This window comes from Nomascus leucogenys, chromosome 9 (assembly GCF_006542625.1).
Source record: "Nomascus leucogenys isolate Asia chromosome 9, Asia_NLE_v1, whole genome shotgun sequence".
In the NCBI taxonomy this organism is placed as follows: domain Eukaryota; kingdom Metazoa; phylum Chordata; class Mammalia; order Primates; family Hylobatidae; genus Nomascus; species Nomascus leucogenys.
In genome coordinates this window covers 6,022,795-6,041,909 of record NC_044389.1, presented here as the reverse complement: position 1 = coordinate 6,041,909, position 19,115 = coordinate 6,022,795, and the positions used below count along the sequence as shown (strand labels likewise).

General features: G+C 41.2%; 1 protein-coding gene across 3 annotated transcripts in view; it reads right to left on the bottom strand.

Annotated features, from left to right (window-relative positions):
• Window positions 1-19,115, bottom strand: part of STARD13 (StAR related lipid transfer domain containing 13) — a 188,948-nt gene that overhangs the window by 108,397 nt on the left and 61,436 nt on the right. The window contains exon 1 of one of the 3 annotated variants that reach the window (XM_030818544.1): window positions 1,753-2,030. The exons of the other annotated variants lie outside the window; for them this stretch is intronic. The gene's annotated coding sequence lies outside the window, so the exon portion shown is untranslated. Of the gene's footprint in view, window positions 1-1,752; window positions 2,031-19,115 lie in introns of those variants that run through there. 3 annotated transcript variants of the gene reach the window in all.

Sequence of the window (19,115 nt, the reverse complement as noted above, 5' to 3'; positions counted from 1 at the left end):
GACTGTTACCTTGGTCGTTGAAATAAATTAAAAACGTCTCCATAAGGTCTGACGGCGGTACTGTCAGAAGTTGGCAAAATTCTTTTACACATTAGAAAAACAGGTCCGGATGCTACCTTGTCACATGTCAGCATGTCTCAGCACATGTGAGTTTAACTCATGCAGAACATACTGGTTGGCATGGATGATTCCTTCACATGCAGATATGAATCTACACATCAACAACAGTATGTTCCAGTATTTCACAAACAGTATCAGATGCACATCTCTAAATGACCACATAGGTTGCACGGAGTGTACAAAGAACTCTGTCTACTGATATTTCCTTCCTCTCATTTTTCACATTTAGACTGTAGGAAACAGGCTAAGCTAATGAAAAGACAGTACAACAAAATCTTCAACTTTCAGTTTCTGATTTCCCCAATAAGAAAAGACGTCACATTTCTTATGAGACGCGTGGAAAGAACCCGGTAGAAACCATATGGCTGTCAGTAACGGCATAATCTCATTCAAAGGTGCTAAGAACACTAATGAGACCAGGATGTCAGGAGAAGCAGAAATAGATCAATATTTCTCTCCCATTTATAGTTGTCCTCACCATCAGTCTCTGCACCAGCTCTATGGAAATGAAATCAATCAGCAAGGATTTCTGCAAAACGCATGAAACAGTTGTCCTCTTGGCTCTACCGGAAGATAAATGATTCCAGACGTTGGCCTGTGGCCATTTTCCCACACATGCTCCAGAGCTCTGACATCCATATTGGGCCATAACACTGAGTGGTTTCTACTTTGGCGAGTTTACAGCCAGCGCTTCCACTTCTGGTTTGGACTAGACAGCCTGCTAACGCAGATGCAAACTAAGTCCCTTTCCGCCTGTGTAAATTGTAAGAGAATTGACTTTTTCCAATAAAGGAGCTCCTGTGAGCCCCTTGAAAACTTCGTGCTATCGCTCATAGAATCTTATCATTCTCAATCACTGCTTTAGATCCCCTTGGAATTAGACAAATCCTGGCCTAATAAGACATGCGACATATGACATCGAACGCAAACCACTTAGAGGTAACATACCATTACCAACAGCCCAAGTCCAACTTTGAAAACGAAGCCGTTGGAAAATGTATTAAACATAAATAGCAGGATTGTTTCATATGGTAGTTTATGTTCTGAAAGAGGGTAACAGACTTTTTGAGAAAGATAAACTACAGAAGATCCAGAAGCAGCTTCCTTTAAAAATGATGTCAACACCAATAACATTATTTGGAAGGCTCATAGGAAGTCCAGGTCATATTCATAGCTATTTAAGTAACGTAGCCCATGGAATTAAGCGTCCTAATACAAAGTATTTACTGCCAACCTCGTCAGTCTGAAAGGTGGGTCGCTTTCTTAATAAACTGCCTTTGAGGAAAGATACAAATAATTTTGCCCATTGTTATAAATAGAGAGAGAAGGAAGGAAGGAAGGAAGGAGGAAGGCCTTATCTATATCTGTAGTCTGAGATAAAAACAATTCTCTCTGAGATTAAATAAAAGTAAAATAAATCTAACTGTAACTTGCAAATGTTTCTAGAGTAGCCAAAATGACAGTCTCTGCTTTTTAATTTTAAATCAAGTTCTTGTTAACAGAATGTTGTAAATATCAAGTCCACTACAAAGAAAACTTTTTATATCAATGACAAAACTCACAATCTGCATAGGAAGTAACTGTTGTCTTTCCCACCACCGCAACCTCTTTTTCTATGGAACACAAACTTACTTTGTTTAAAATTGTCCTTAGGCTGTGCTGTACCTTTCAAACAAAACCCCTCTCTTCTTCAATTCATTTTCAGCTTTCTTGAAAACTGCTCCTCAGAAACTGACAGATGGTGCATCTGTCACCGAGTGTTTTCTCTTCGTTATCTCTGCCAGCTAATATTTCCTCTGCGCTTGGCTGCTGCCTGTGAGACTGGTCCACATCATTCTAGCCTGATCAATGGTGTGCCTGGTTTGAGGTTGGTTTTGGCCCCGCCTCCAGCTCTAAGAGAAAAAAATGAAAACTCACAGCTGGATTTCCTATAAATCCTCTTTTTAAAACTGGCTCTGCCGCTCTGGCACATACCAGAGGAAACGCTGCCAGTCTATCGCAAACCAAGAGGGGCGCTCCTTCGCCTAGGCACCCCCACCGCTAGCGTCAGGTGCCTTCCTTATATAACACATCCCATTTTAAGTTAGCCTAAAACTTCACAGGAAGGGAGGAAGTGTTTTAAAGCAAGCTTAGGTTTTTCCATGCCTGATAAGACTCGAAAGAAGATGCCCATGACTGAAACACACACACACACGCACACCCGGAAATAATTTCTAATCTGTTAAAATTGTGCAAACCGATTCCAAGGAGAAAACGGAAAAGGAGAAAGTGCCAAAATAGGATATAACAAAATTAGTGCACATTTAATTGTGTATCCTTAAAAAACTCAGGTCATCCTTCACATTCTGATGACATTACACCCTCAGTTGGCAACAGGATTTGCTGGTATTTACACTGCCAATGAACTTGGTGAATCAGGAGAATGCATGGGATGCATTTCAGGTTCCAGATGAGAGGCAATTTCTTCTCTGGGTTAACTGCTACCAAGTGGGGTTGAACGGGTGACTGTGGAACAATCAGTCTGCTCTGTAAGTGAGCACGACAAACAATGCATCGTAGACTTTCGTATTCTGCATGCTCAATGGTAATCTCACCTTATCAGTGAGTGGAGGCCACACGTTTACTATGAATAGAAAAAGTGAGTGTTCCTAAACTAAGGCTATATATTGGAATACTGTGCTAGGATTCACAGTCAGAGGATCTGGATTCGAGTCTCAGTTTTATTTCTCGGCAGTGTCCTCAAACATGGAAGGCACAGAGTATGCTCCGGAGACCTCACAGATGACAGCAGATCAAATGAAGATGATAAAGAACTTCGTTGTTATTATGCAACATTCGTATTGTTATTATCAACAACAGAGAGAATATTAAATAAATATACATGTTTAATCTGGCAGAGGATGATACCAAACAACCACTGCCTGTGATAAGGAGAGCTAAAGATAAAAGGATTCCGGGAGCAAGGTGCAGAGTATACAGTGCATGCTGAGGATAACAGTCACTCAGATTTTAAATGTTTGAACTCCACAGTGAGGGAGAATACAAAGTAAGCATAGGGCAGAGTGGGGCTGAGTAGCAAAAGTTTGATACCTTAGTTCTCTTTCCACTCTCACTCAATAGAACCCTAGAATTGGCATCTGCCATTAGTCAGCGAGCTCCTTAAAGGCAAGAACACACACAATTGGTGTCTGTCAAATAAGAGAATGAATGAGACCTTGAACTAGATAAGAGGTACTCACTCTAAGAGAGGGAGTATAGAGTATTGTGAGAAGCCTGAGTCTGAAGTTGTAAAATCAGATACTTCAAGGTTGAGAGTGCCTGTGTGTCTCAACCTTGTAGAGATTTGTAGGGAGAGAGGCTTTCTGAGTAACTGAAAAGTAACACGAGCGATTTTGTTCAGGGTCCCCTGATTTCGTCCAGCTTTCTACACTCACCCCGCCACTCCACCCTTTTCCCACTTCCTCCATGAGAACGTCATTCTGTGACAATGAACTTGAGTCAAGAACCAGGATGTTTGTAAACATCCCTTTAATGAAAGCACATGGATTGCTAGGGTCAATTCTTCCCACATGGTGTTGCAAGTCTTTGCTTGCTGTAGCTGGCCAGAAGTCAGCTTTCCAATCCAGCAGGCCCTGCTCCACGCAGGCTGTGTGACAGGCATCTGTGACCCTGCCCCGCCCAGGAAAGGCAGATGATAGGGGCTGCTCCTGCTCCTACCCTGCCTGGCACCTCACTGCCAATAAGCCTCTGTGCTCTTGACTACATATATTGGGAAATCCACTACTTTCATAATAGTTTCATGTGTGTGATCTCTTCTCCCCCAGCTAAAGGATTATGCCAATTTTGGGTAAGAGAATTTGTCAATTGCAAAGATCTTATCTAATAAATCCTTTTAAAAAAACCTCCTAAAATGTGCAAGACATTCCATGCTAGCTGCTTCAGAGGTTGCATGCTGCCAGCTCTCTCTTGGTCTGCAAGGGTACATGAAATGAAATTATAACCTAAAGCAGGATATGAGGACAGCGGGAGGTGGAAGGATTCTAGGTTGGGGAGTGGGAGAATCTAGAAAACATGACGGGGTGGTAGCATGAGGGTACACAGGCAGAGACGAGGGAGGACCCTGGAGAGAGAAGGACACTTCCAAGTAGGGAGTGAGCTCTAAGGCACCCAAAGAAACAGGAGGCAAGGCAAGCTCAGGGACTCAGGAAGCTTCTGGTGCTGCTGAAGTACAGGGAACACGTGGGGGAAATCAAGCAAATGAGTCACCAAAGATAGGGCGGAACCATATACGGGATGGCCTTGGATGCTAGGAGAGGGTATAGGGAGTTCATACCAGCTCAGGCAGCAATTGTGAACCCTTGGGGGTTTTAGAGCACAAGTGTAACACAGTCTGAGCAGTGAGATCTAGAAACCACGTTAAGGATGGATTCTAAAGGGAAGCGTAGGCAGATGGCTCCACTTAGGAGTCTATGGCAATTATTTCAGCAAGAGGTCATGAAGGCTGAACTAGGAGGACAGGTTGAAAACAGGAAGAGTGCTAGAGGCAACCAGAAAGACATGCTAGTCAAGGGAGATATGTCTTAGGAAATCCCATCTTGAGGAACTTTTCCTGGAAGTATTTGCAGACAGGTGTACACACATAGTCAAGTTTTAATTTCAGCATTTGTCATTGCAAAAGATTGCAAATTACTTCAGTGCTCACCAGTAGGGAACTTACAAATAAATTATGGTACGGCCACATAGTGAAATATTTTTGCAGCCATTTAAAATACACATACAGCTACAAGACAACTGTTGTAACATGTTGGTGATAGGCACCAGATTGCTAGTGGTCAGGAAGTATGCCTAGAAGAGAAGTTTTAGACAGGGATTCAATTTATGGCAAAGGAAGGAAAATATTGGAGAGGGGAATGTGCATGGGTGGGGACCTCAGGACTTGTGTGGTACCTCCATATTGGCACCTGCGTTCCCCAGGACCAGGACAACCTACAGCTGTGCAGTGTACAACCTACACAAATGTATATGGTGTCTCTGCCCACAACCACTGACTCAAAGGTGCCAGAAATCTGCCTCATCCAGCCTTGATCAATTTCATAATCAAAAGCCCAGAACCTGTGTGCCTGAGCCAATGAGGATTGGAAAGGAACAAACAGCAACACTACACACATTGGGGACCTAAAAATGCCTGTAAGAATCATACCAGATGGCAAAGCAAAAAGCATGATGTCTGAATCTTCTCTCTCTCTTTTTTTTTTTTTTTTTTCCAAATTCCAGGGCCTAAGAAGCCAATTAACCATTCCAAGCAATATCTAGGTGTAAGTGCAGTGAAAGTTCATAAACTGAACACAGCAACAACAATTAGGACAGATCTGCCGGTCCTCAGTCCTGCCATCCTTAAGTGAGGGACCAATATTTCAATCATCATTCCCTTTCTTTTCAATGACAGGACATCTTGAATGACTATATACAAGAAGCAGAGTCCAAGACCAGCTGTAGTGGCTCACGCCTGCACTCCCAACACTTTGGGAGGCCGAGGTGGGAGGATCACTTCAGCCCAGGAGTTCAAGACCAGCCTAGGCAACACAGAGACACCCTGTCTCTACAAAAAAATTAAAAATTAGCTAGGTGTGGCAGCATGCACCTGGAGTTTTAGCTATTGGGGAGGCTGAGGTGTGAGGATCACTTGAGCCTAGGAGGTAGAGACTGCAGTGAGCTGTGATCATGCCACTGCATTCCAGCTCAGTGATAGACCAAGATCCTGTCTTAAAAAAAAAAAAGAGTCCCGTTTCATGCACAGAATGGGTGTGCAGCTTCAACAGCAGACGCTGGGGTCGACAACAGCCACAGTGTTCTTTGAAGGGGCAAGGTAGGAAGGATCCTAGAGGCAATGAATATGGCTCCTTGGGAACTTTGTTTTCTTTTTTGCAAAGAGCCAGGTTTGACTATTAAACATCAGCTCTGCAGAGAGGAGAGCACACTGAGGAAGCAGAACTTACTGCACATCAAGGGAGGAGCCCTTACAAAGTAACAGGTTGCAGACAATTTGCAAATTCCTGCAAGAGTAAATGAAGAACACAGTATTTCACAGCTAGTGAGGACAGTATGACTTCATGGATAAGAGTGTGCTCCCTTTACTGTGCAATACAAAAACTGCACTTAATGCCCAAATGCCTGAATTCTAATCTTAGCTCTGACGGTACAAGCTGTGTGAGTCTGAACAAGTTGCCTGCAGTCTCTCATTGTTGAATAGATAATACTGGTACACATCTTAGGGTTGTTGTACAGATTTAATGCGTTAATGTATGCAAAATGCTTGCCCCAGAGCTTAGCATAAGCATTCAATACATACTATCATTCCATAGTTAGAATGGAATAAAACACAGGTGATTTAAAATATAGGTGATTATGACTACACTTAAAAGATTGACTTTGATTAACCACAAATCAAGAAATTGAGAATTCTCTGTAAGAACTACTAATTGTATTAATGCCTGCAATTTGAAATACTTGAGCAAATAGGGTGTGATATCGTGTGTTATTTAACACTTAGGTTAAGCTATCCTGCAGATGCTGCTAGCATCTAATCAACCATTCAAAATCTGGTAGACCAACAGTTTAGCTGGCATTCTAAAGAGGGCACCTCCACATCAGAATCGGCCGTTTCAAGCCCTGTTGTTACCATTTCTCTGTTTCTTTTGGTCATATATTTTGGTTTAGATCTTGGATACCAAGAAATTCACCAATTTCTTGACATAAAGGAATGAGAAAACAAAAACCCACTGGAAATGTACTATACATTATTTGCATTATGCTATGAATATCATTATAAATATGAAAATATAGTTATTGTATAGGACTGGATCATTCCTTTTTAGTAAATTATTTTTATCTTCACAAAGTGAAATCAAAGAATATCTAACACACTCTAGTAGCCAATAAAAAATCTTTAATATATTATTTTAAAAATATTTTAAAATAAAAATATTACATAAAACATGAAAGATATTAAAATAAAAATATTATTTAAAATATCTTTTAAAAATATTTTAATGATACCAAATAATGCTCATTGAAAATATTTAAACAATGCAGAAGCATAGCCTAAAAAAGGAAAAGTCCGTTTTTATTCCTAACTGCCAATTTCACTTGTCTCCTTGGAAGTAGTCACTATTAACAGTTTGGTGTGTATCCTTCCAAACTTGTTATGCATATTTAACACACTTGTTATATGTGTGGGTTTTGATATCTGTGATATCAGACACCAAGGGGTATTGGTTCCAGGATCCCCACAGATATCAAAATCCACAGATTCTCAAGTCCCTGATTCAAAGTGGGATAGTATTTGCATTTAACCTACATACATCCTCTTGTATACCTTAAATCATCACTAAATTACTTCTAATACCTAGTACAATGTAAATGCTATGTACACAGTTGTTCTACTGTATATTGTTGAGGGAATAATGACAAGGGAAAGAAGTCTGTACATGTTCAATAAGACACAATTTTTAAAATAACATTTTTTCAATTCCCAGTTGAATCTACAGATTTGGAATCCATGGACAGAGAGAGCTGACTCTGTGTGTGTGTGTGTGTATGACACATATTCATACACATATCTTATGTATGTAAAATATACACATATGTCTATACATACTTGTACATATACACCCGTGTTATACACCCATAAGAATTGTTTTTCACTGAAACAGAATCATAATATATGTATTATTCTCAGACTTACTCTGTTCATTGGACAATATGTCTTGGAGATTTTCAAATAAACAAATTAGAAAGCTAATAACAAATTAGCTCAGTGGAACCCCAGTGACTATTGTAGTCAAAAGTGTGGTTTCAGGGGACCAGACCAAGGAACCAGCACCACTCCAGAATGGCGTCAGAAGCGTGCCTTTTTAGGTGGCTCACCTGTCCCCCTGAAGCTGACAGATTTGTCCCTCTGTACCTCTCCAACAGCCTTACAACCCGAGCAGCGTGGTAGAAAAGATGGGTGAGTGAACCCGCACAAACTCATAAATGAAAACATTTATTAAGTAGAATTTAAGTCTCTTACTTCATGACCAACTGTTCCTTTAGCATATGCACAGATATCCAGAGCATGCCTGCCTTGTTTTCTACTCCCATTTTAAGCAGAAAATAAAGCCACTTTCTACTGTTGAATTATTCTTATTTACAGCAATAGAAATGTCAACCTTTCAGATTTGGACACTGAGTTGCTTGGGCACACAGGCACCCAGAGCCTACATGAGCAGCGACATGTATTAATCCTCAGGGGTCCTGCAGGCAGGTGTGGGCAGGTGCAGATGTGCATGAGGAGGGCTCTGGGACTTTCCAGTCTCTAGGGTCATGGAGCCTATTTTCAAGTCGCAACTTGCGGTTCTCAGGTTCTCAGGCTACTACATATGCCTCCAACTCAACTTCACTCGCAAGCATTCCAGGTAACGTGGAGAACCAGACAAACTCATGTTTGTAGTGTGTTTGAAAAACAATCTCTTCGCAAATCCCTTTCCAGAATTTTACATTCCTAAACAGGTGTGACAATCTGTCATCTAATTTCTGCTATTATTAAATTGCCTTTCTTTTTCTGAGAAAAAAGTTACCTTTCCTTATAAAGTGACACATTTTCACCTTTTTGTTACCAAGTATTGTTTAAAAAGGAAAGTTTTGTCAAACCATCATGTTTTTAGATCAAGGCAACCTACCCCTTATCTCTGCTACATTCTTGTTTTGAAGCAAATCAAGGCAATGTGCTTGCTAGTTGAGTTATTGACCCTGATTTTTTGAACTCCCTTTATCCAAAAAGATTCCATAAGAAAAATCAGACAGCACATCTGTAACATGAGTGCTCTGACAATGAACTGTAACAGTAATGCCAGCTGGGTACATAAAATTCCAATGCTAAGAATTTCATTCCACATCAGGTACAGTTTGAAAATGTCGGCAATGCCTTATCTCTGTGGACATTTCACTGCACATATAGGATTTCTATTTCAATATTTGTAAAATTCTAAGAGTTATACACTCTGGCTTATATTACCCAAAAGGAGAGGGAGAGAAATGGGGGAGAAAAAAAATCTTGTCGGCAAAGAGTCAACCGTGCACTGGGGAGTTGTATTGAAAACAGAGAAAACAAAATCATGTAGTACAAAATTAACTATGTTCACAAGAGAGGCTCAGAAGGACATAAGGGATAAACAAAATCTCCATCACATCAGCATCTTTCCTACAAGTCTGATGTTCCAGAGAGTCTGCTCTTTGTTTCTGTTGCCAAGGAATGGAACCTACTCTGGCTCTCTCGAGGTAGAGAAAGTATGTGAAGTTCTGGCATTCAGCAGCCGCAGACCAGGGAAAGTCAACAATGAGGCAGAAAGCATAAACTACCTGCTGGGGCAAGCCAATCGCATGCATTGTGCTCATGGCAAGACAAGATTGGATTTGTCTCTTGCAACTGGAACTGCTGTTCTTCAGGACTGATTACCCTAATTCTGTGCTTATCTTGTCCTTTCACCCCAACTGTCTACTAACCTTTGACCTGTATATCAAAGCTTATACTTTAAATTTTCAATGGTGGTATCTTTAATCCTGGGCAGAGAAATCCAGAAATCCTTGGTATAACACTTAGCACAGGGCCTGCTTTAATTAAGATGCTAATGGGCATCAACAAGGAAGCTGCAGTTTGGAAAGAACAAAGCCCCAGGTCACGTGGCAAGGCAGGCTGATCACTTTCTAAACTGGATCTCTTCCACTATTTTGAAGATTACCTCACCTCTCCCGGCCTCACCCAAATCGTATATACACGGGAGTTTTCTCTTTCATTCGGGGTTCGCATCACAAGTGACTGTGCGATGAAATATTTTAAAAATCTAGCATCTCTTTTAAAGTTCACTTTGAAATTTAAGGAGAAAGCAGGCTTAAAGAGGATTCTGAAAGTGTAATAAACAACATCTCTTTAAACCTCACAAACAAAAAGCACATTCTTCATTTTTTGGTTTTATGTCCGACTGCTTTCTAACATAACTTTATATGATTGGGTTGAAATAAACTTAAAAACCAAACTTGGAGGCATACTTATCTAAAAGGTCTAGGAATCCTAAGCTCCTGAGACTGACTTCTCATTTTGCTGCAAAGCGTGGGTGGCCGCAAGCATTCCTGGCAGCTATAAGGCATTTGCTAACGTATTTGACTTTTAAAGCTGTTAATCACACTTATCAACACAGGCAAGCAGCACTGGCCACAAAAGATTAGCTGCTCTACTATAATGCTCCCAGTAATCCAAATGCAGGAATATCCACGCCGAGTGATAAGTGCATCTGCCAGCTCCACAACCTTTCAGTGACTTCAGAACTTATTAAAGACCTTAGCTTTTAATAAATCCCAGATTTTCTTTTCCATCACCTTACACACACACACACGCAGATACACACACACATGCAGACACACACACATGCGCACATACACACACACACACATCCCCTGTAATGGTAGCTGAAACAAAATATTCCCAGTGCTGTGCAGTGTATGAGTTTTTAAAACAACCAGGATGTGCTTCAAAACACCACAGACATTCTGAGTTTCAAGGGGGCCATCACTGACAAGAGATTCAGATGCTACTGATCTCCTTTCACAGGTGCTCCTGCAAAAACTGTGTACAACCAGCAGGAAAGGACTTGGTTTCCAGGGAAACAGAATCTTGTTTAAGTCCTTTGGAAGCATTAGGTTCTACTGTAGTTTTTCCCCTCAGACACATAGACTGTTGCTCCTTGCAAAAGAATTTATTTAGTGAACAAGAAAATGCTTTGCCCAGCTTAGAGGTAAGTGCATCAGAAAATTCAGGAATAGAATGAGTATTGGGGGGAAAATAAGCACCTCTCACTGAGCCTGCTAGTCTCTGACTGGTGGGATCTTGCTTTCACATAAGGATTCTTCCTTAAAAGACCTGAGGTTTCATCTGCAGACATGTTTCTGCCTTGTTGGAGTCATGCTGAAGTCCCCATGCTTGCAGCTTCGGCTCTGCTCTGCCAGCCGGTCTTAACCCCCCAAGGCTAACAAGTGCTTTACTTCTACAAAACAAAGCAAAAACAGTGAAGAGCTATCTCCTATTTCAACCTCTTGTAACTCTCCAGAAAGTGTTCCCTCATAACCTATAAACATTCTTTCACTTTGTAATATAGCAAATGACTTATTTTTTTACACTAAAAACTTTTTTTACTCTGTTCTTTTGATTATGATGTAGTTCAGAGTTTGGATCCAGGATGCTTGGACATAATAATGCTCATCATATTTAAGGTCACTTCTATCACCTGGAGATGTGGCCGCTTCATGGCTTAAATGTGATTTAAGAGTTACTGGAGGGGGGACTATAACAAGCAGAGAAATCTCATTTTCTAGGTGTCTTAAAAGGAAGGCAGAGTGTCATTTCCCTGAAGTATTTGAGTGCAGGCCATGTTAAAACCACAGATAGAACAGGAAACTTTTTGTGATCAAAAATATGGTTGGTATCAGAGCGGAAGAAAATCTTCACCATCTATACATCTGACAAAGGGCTAATATCCAGAATCTACAACAAACTCAAACAAGTTAGCAAGAAAAAATAAACAATCCCACCAAAAAGTGGGCTGAAGACATGAATAGACAATTCTCAAAAGAAGATGTACAAATGGCCAACAAACATACACAAAAATGCTCAACATCACTAATGATCAGGGAATGCAAATCTTAAAACCACAATGTGATTCCACCTTACTCTTGCAAGAATGGCCATAATAAAAATAAATAAATAAATAGATGTTGGCGTGGATGCGATGAAAAGGGAACACTTTTATGCTGCTGGTGGGAATGTAAACTAATACAACCACTCTGGAAAACAGTGTGGAGATTCCTTAAAGAACTAAAAGTAGAACTGCCATTTGACCCAGCAATCCCACTACTGGGTATCTACCGAGAGGAAAAGAAGTCATTATACAAAAAAGATACTTGCATATGCATGTTTATAGCAGCAAAATTCACAATTGCAAAAATGTGGAACCAACCCAAATGCCAATCAATCAATGAGTGGATAAAGAAACTGTGGTATATATATATGATAGAATACTACTCATCCATAAAAGGAATGAATTAATGGCATTCACAGCAACCTGGGTGGGATTAGAGACTATTAATCTAAGTGAAGTAACTCAGGAATGGAAAACCAAACATCATATATTCTTACTTATAAGTGGGAGCTGAGCTATGAGGATGCAAAGGCATAAGAATGACAGAATGGACTTTGGGGACTCTGGGGGAAAGGGTGGGAAGGAAGCGAGGGATAAAAGACTGCAAATTGGGTTTAGTGTATACTGCTAGGGTGACAGGTGCACCAAAATCTCACAAATCACCACTAAGGAACTTGCTCATGTAACCAAACACCGCCTATTCTCCAAAAACCTATGGCAATAAAAAATTTAAATAAATATATGGTTGGTAACATTTGGCCATATGTATAGGAGAGGCACGTGACAACCATAACTGAAGCATGCCCTGAGAATGACCGCATTGTCTAAGAAGAATGTGTGTTTGGAGTCCCAGGCTAAGGAATCTGAGAGTGGCAAACCTGGAGTTTCACTTCTTATCCATGAGGGACATTCGAATCCCTGGCCCATCCCTTGGAACACAGGCCATACAGGGAATCAAGGCCTTTGGTTTTGGGTTAGACAGAGGTTGCTAGGTGGAGGGTGCTAAGTAAAAATGCTATATAACTGCATGCTTTTTATAAACAGTAGTGGTCTTCCTGTGTAGTCTGCTATCACTGGACTGCCCCATATGTAAGTCCCCCCAATAAACCCTATGTCTTGTTGGCTGGCTCCAGGTCTCTTCTTTGGCCTCTGGACATGGTACTATCCCTACTGGAGTCAATAGGGATCTGGCATGACACCATATGACACCTATCATAGCCCACAGGACATGAAATTTGAAAGACATTTCTACTCTTGCAGCTCATTGTTTTTGATGGCATGTACCAACTAAGTACTGACATGCCACTTGGGGATGAGTGAGGAGGCTGCCCCACCCTTGTGACTCCACGGTGTGAGCACCTCCTGCCTCCTGCCTTTCACCTCCACTGCTTGGCCTCTTCAAAACCCTCTCCATCCAATCTGCTCCTGTCAAATACGTCTCTCGTCAGACTGAGCAATGTCAGACTCAGAGCATTTATTTCATGGGCAAGAAGCCAGAGTGGCTGCTGTGACGTCTGACTGCACGTGTGGTGCAAGCACATAGGGGAAGGGGGCCTTAGATCTTCTCAGGTCAAGGAGGACCATGCAGCCTGGCCTCCTCCACTTAACGCTGCATGAGCTCACTGGGCTGGCATCAGAAAGCCCTTCCAAAACAAGAAGATACAAGATAAAACCTCCAAGAGAGCAAGGGAGGAGAGTGATGCCCCTTCTGGGAAGAATGCACCAAGCCAGAAAGAAACACCTTCATGAAAAATATTTTAAAAGTTAAGCTTAAAATTGTTTTTTAAATGCAGCTTTACTGAAAAAACTACAAGCCCAGAGTCTCTGCTGGGGCGAGGATAAACAAAGCACGGTTCTTTCCAACAGGAAGCGGTCAGTCTAGCAGGACAGGTAAATCAGGCAAGTGATTTATTTTAAAAGAGAAAGACAAGGGAAATGAACATTTACTGAGTGTCTACTTAATGGCAAAGCTTGGAGCAGACTATATTACACACACACACACACACACACAAATTCACACACATCTCATTTTATTCCACTTTACACAGGAGAAAACTAAAGCTCATAGATTTCAATGGTATCAAAAGTCACACGGAAGTAGTCAACTTTTTACTGTATGGCAGACATACCTGACAGCAACAGCTTAACTTGAGCAACACCCTGAGAGTTACCCTATGGTTTAAGAGGAATGTGTGTTCGGAGTTCCAAGCTAAGGAATCCAGGAGTGGCCAACCAGAGATTCATTCCTTATCTATGAGGAACATCTGAGCCCATGGCCTGTCCCATGGAATGTGGGCTGTCCTGGGGAGTCAGGCCCTTTGTTTTGGGTTAAGTGAAGGTTTCCAGGTGAAGAGTAAGTGAAAATGCTACATAAATTGCATGCTTTCTGAAGGTGGTCTCAGTGCTCCTGTCCAGCCTGCCACCGCTGGAACACTCTGCATGTAAGTTCCTCTCAATAAACCCTATGTCTCATTTGCTGACTCTAAGTCTCCCCTTCAGCCTCTGGAACCTGGTGCCATCTCTACTGAAGTGAACAGGGGTCTGGTACGACAGTATTCAAATCTAGTTCTCACTCCAAAGCATGTAATTCCAAAGCCCACACTATTCCTACATTGTGATGCCTATTTCACTTCATTCGTCTGACTCATAGGAACCTGTTTAACCTCCTTGTTAAATAGAACATTGTAAGAAATGCTGCCATATCTTAACACAGCAGAGTACTATATAAATTCAGATGGCATTACTGTAACGTATCTTTCATTCAGTTGTCTGTGAAGAACAGATAGTAGTTTATATATTTGTGAAACTCAGCATTAAGATTTTGATATTAAAAACACAGGGAAGGACACTTTGTGATAAATAGGAATTAGGTCACATCATTCTATGCTTGGTTATGCTGAACAACATGGCACTGAAAAAACCGAGAATACCTGTAAGATTATTTCTTCTAAAGGAGAACCTAAAGGTAAACCTAAAACTTGGATGACTCTACAAATAAGGCCCTGGAAATCTACAGGGCATCTTCCCTTTCTAATTTTAAAAATATAACAATCGTGTTTACTATATCTATTGTGAAATATAATACAGAGTACTATGTAAGATGCTAAGGGGTGGATAAATCTCAGAATAAATAAATAAAAGTAACTTTCCATGGACTGAGGGAGATGGTCACCATGCAGTACGCCACAGTTCCAGGGCATGACTGCAGAGCAGGGAAAAGTACTGCAAGGACACCAGTCTTTCTTTGATGTGTGTCCCTTTCTTCCCTTCGAGTTGGGTTCCTGCTGATCCTGAGGGGACCCCTCTTGCTGCTCCTCTGCTTGACCATCTCAGCTCCTCCTTAGAGCTCCAGCTGACTCTCATCCTGCTCCCCCATGCAGGACTGGTTACATGATTTGTGGATCCCAGTGCAAAATGAAACAAGTATAAAAATAGGTTGGATGCAGGAGGCGGAGCTTGCAGTGAGCTGAGATCGCACCACTGCACTCCAGCCTGGGCGACAGAGTGAGACTCCATCTCAAAAAAAATAAAAAAAAAAAAATAGGTCAGGTGCAGTGGCTCACAGCTGTCATCCTAACACTTTGGGATGCAGAGGCGAGAGGATCACTTGAGGCCGGGAGTTTGAGTCCAGCATGGACAATATAGCAAGACCCCTGGGCACCGTGGTGCATGCCTGTAGTCCTAGCTACCTGGGAGGCCGAGGCAGGAGGATCTTGAGCCCAGGAGTTCGAGGTTGAAGTGAGCTATGATCACAGCACTGTACTCCACCATGGGCAACAAAGCAAAATCCTGTCTCTAAAAACAAACAAAAAAAAAAAAGAGAGAAGAAAAGTATAAAAATAGGCAACTGCAGATTCCAGACTGAAATACTGATGGGTAGAGGAACTGCTTTTCCATGATATTCCAACAGCACCTCATCAAAAAGTTACAATCAGATGCCTGTTCCTGCTTTAACTTTTTTCTTCCACAGCACATTTCACCTTCACACTGGTTGCTCACTTTTTGGCTTTTAATGCCTGTCTTTTCCCGGATTAAAAACTTGATGAGGCAGGGATGTTTTTCTGCTTTGGACATTGATATATCTTCAGTGGCTAGAACACTGCTGGCACATAATAGGCATTGAAATGTAAAACACCTGAATCATACAAATGGCGAACACACGTGAAAACTAGCTGATATAGCAAACTGAATGGCTAGCAAACTTTACACAATAATAAGGGAAAGAATTTCCTCAGGGTCATGAAATACATTCATCTGAAATTCATGGAAACAACTCTAATTATTTATTATTTTGGATTCTAGAGAATGAGTATCAGCTGGTTGTAGACAATGGATATTAGCTACAAGGGTGAGGATGATCCCTTACAAAAATGACTGCATTTAGGCCAGGTTGGTGGCTCACGCATGTAATCCCAGTACTTTGGGAGGCTGAGGCAGGCAGATCATGAGGTCAGGAGTTCGAGACCAGCCTAGCCAACATAGTGAACCCTCGTCTCTACTAAAAATACAAAAAATTAGCCGGATGTGGTGGCGGGCGCCTGTAGTCCCAGCCACTTGGGAGGCTGAGGCAGAAGAATTGCTTGAACCCGGGAGGCGGAGGTTGCAGTGAGCCGAGATTGTGCCACTACACTCCAGCCTGGGTGACAGAGCAAGATTCCATCTCAAAAAATAAATAAATAAATAAATAATAAAATAAAAGGCTGCATTTAATATTTGATATCTCCAGAAAACAGGTGACTGAAAGTCATCCACGTTCTGATTCTAATGGATTACACTATGTCATTAATTATTTCCATAATTCAGAACAACAAAAGAATAGCAGTTTTATATTAACAGAAAATGTTTGCCTTCTATAAAATGAATGGAGGGATACAAAGTTATAGAGAGCTGCAAGAACAGATGAGAGATTTACTGAATATCATTGGAGCAGTTAGAGGAGTTCACAATAGTCCTTACATTCATTACAATAGTTAACTTTCCCCCATATCCATATAGACAAGCCCTGGAAGAGCATTCAATAGTAGATGGACTACTGAAATGAAAACACTCGTCATCAACTTAAAAAAAAAATGTGGTGAAATAAACCTAACAAAAATTTTACCATGTTAACAATTTTTGAGTGTACATTTCAGTAGCATTAAATATATATTTATGCAACCAATCTGCAGAACTTTTTCATCTTGCAAAACTGAAACTCTGTATCCACTGAACAACAACTCCCCCTTTCCCTATTCGCCAGCCCCTGGAAACCACTGTTGGATTTTCTGTCTCTATGAGTTTGACTTCTCTAGTTGCCTCATGTAAGTGTTCGTCCATTTGTGATTGGCTTATTTCACTTAGTATAATGTCCTCAAGGTTCACCCATGTTGTAGCATGGTAAACATTTCCTTGCTTTTTAAGGCAGACTAATATCATCATAAACTTTTGCAACTTATGAGAACTGCAAACTGACAGTAGCACAAAAGCATCAGTCTTACTTTGACATGCATCCCCCTCTTCCCTCTGAGTTGGGTTCCTGCTGGTCATCTGAGTGGATCCCGCCTACTGTCCCTCTGTTCGGCCAACTCAGCTCCTCCTTGGGTCTCCAGCTCACTCTCATCCCATTCCTCCATGCAGGACTGGCTATAAGACTTGTGGATCCCAGTGCAAAATGAAAACACAGGCCTCTTGCCAAAAAATTATTGATAACTGCTGTCTCAAAGAGATATTTGTACACTCGCACGCATAGCAGCATTATTCTCAATACCCAAAAGGTAGAAGCAACCCAAGTACCCATCAGATGCATGGATAAAAAAATGTGGTATATACATACAATGAAATATTACTCAGCTTTAAAAAGCAAGGGCATTAGGCTGGGTGCAGTGGCTCCCACCTGTAATCCCAGCACTTTGGGAGGCCAAGGCATGTGGATCACAATGTCAAGAGATTGAGACCATCCTGGCCAACATGGTGAAACCCTGTCTCAACTAAAAATATAAAAATTAGCTGGGTGTGGTGATGCACACCTGTAGTCCTAGCTACTCAGGAGGCTGAGACAGGAGAATTGCTTGAACCCGGGAGGCAGAGGTTGCAGTGAGCTGAGATCGCACCACTGCACTCCAGCCTGGCAACAAAGCGAGACTCCATCTCAAAAAAAAAAAAAAAAAAAAAAAAAAAAAGGTGGGGGGGCATTCTGACCTATGCTACAACATGAGTGAAGCTTGAGGACATTAGGCTAAGTGAAAAATGCCAGTCACAGAAAGATACACTGCATGAGGTACCTAGAGAAGTCAAACTCATTGAAACAGAAAGTCAGATGGTGGATGCCAGGGGTTGCGGAATGGAGATTGGAGAGTTGTTTAATGGGCATAGAGTTTCAGTTTTGCAAGGTGAAAAAAGATCTGGAGATTGACTGCAAAAGAATGTGAATAGATTTAACACTACTGCACTGTATGCTTAAAAGCGATGGAGATGGCAAACTTTATGTTATGTGTATTTTGCTACAATTTTACAAATTATTAATAATTTCAAGACAGCAACAGCAGAACATTAAGCCAAGCTCTGGGGCCTTCTGAATTCCAGAACCTGTGCAATCTACATAAGCATCCAATGTATAATATTAGTAGATAGAGAACATTTCCCAAAGCACCTTCTGTTGCCTTTTCCTACAACACACATCATGTCTACTTCTCCTGGGTTTCCATTTTTCTTTTTCTTCACAGTCCTCTATGTTAGAGATGAAGAAGAAATAAGATAGCTATATGTTCTATCCACATAACGTGTAAATGGCAAGGCCCTAAATATTCTCAGCCATTTGAAATGTTCAGCAACCAGCAAAATGTTCAAAATTTCTTTTTGTAACAAATAATGTCACAGAGAAAACAGAAGAAACATGTCCTCGTGACTAACTGCTGTAATTCTTATTTGTTCCCAGGCTGACTTTTCCTAAGACTGGATTAATTTCGTGTTGGACCACTGGCCTGTGAAGTGCTGATAAATTAAGTGATTGGTAAATACAATAAGTTTCAAAGGAAAAGAAGGGTTAGGAATCCATTTGCTACTCAGGATCACTGCAGAATTTCATTTCTGAAAACAGACCACCTATTAATTTAGTTAAGATCTGATAGTCAGCTGAACAACTTTGGTGGAAGTCATCCAACTTGCCCTAGATTACCCAGCCTGTGCTGGCAGGTCTGAGAGTCTGGAGAAAGATGGTAATGAGTTATCTGAGGACAACAGCTCAGGCAATACATGGCTATAGAGAAGTCCCACTTTGGTCCTTCGAGA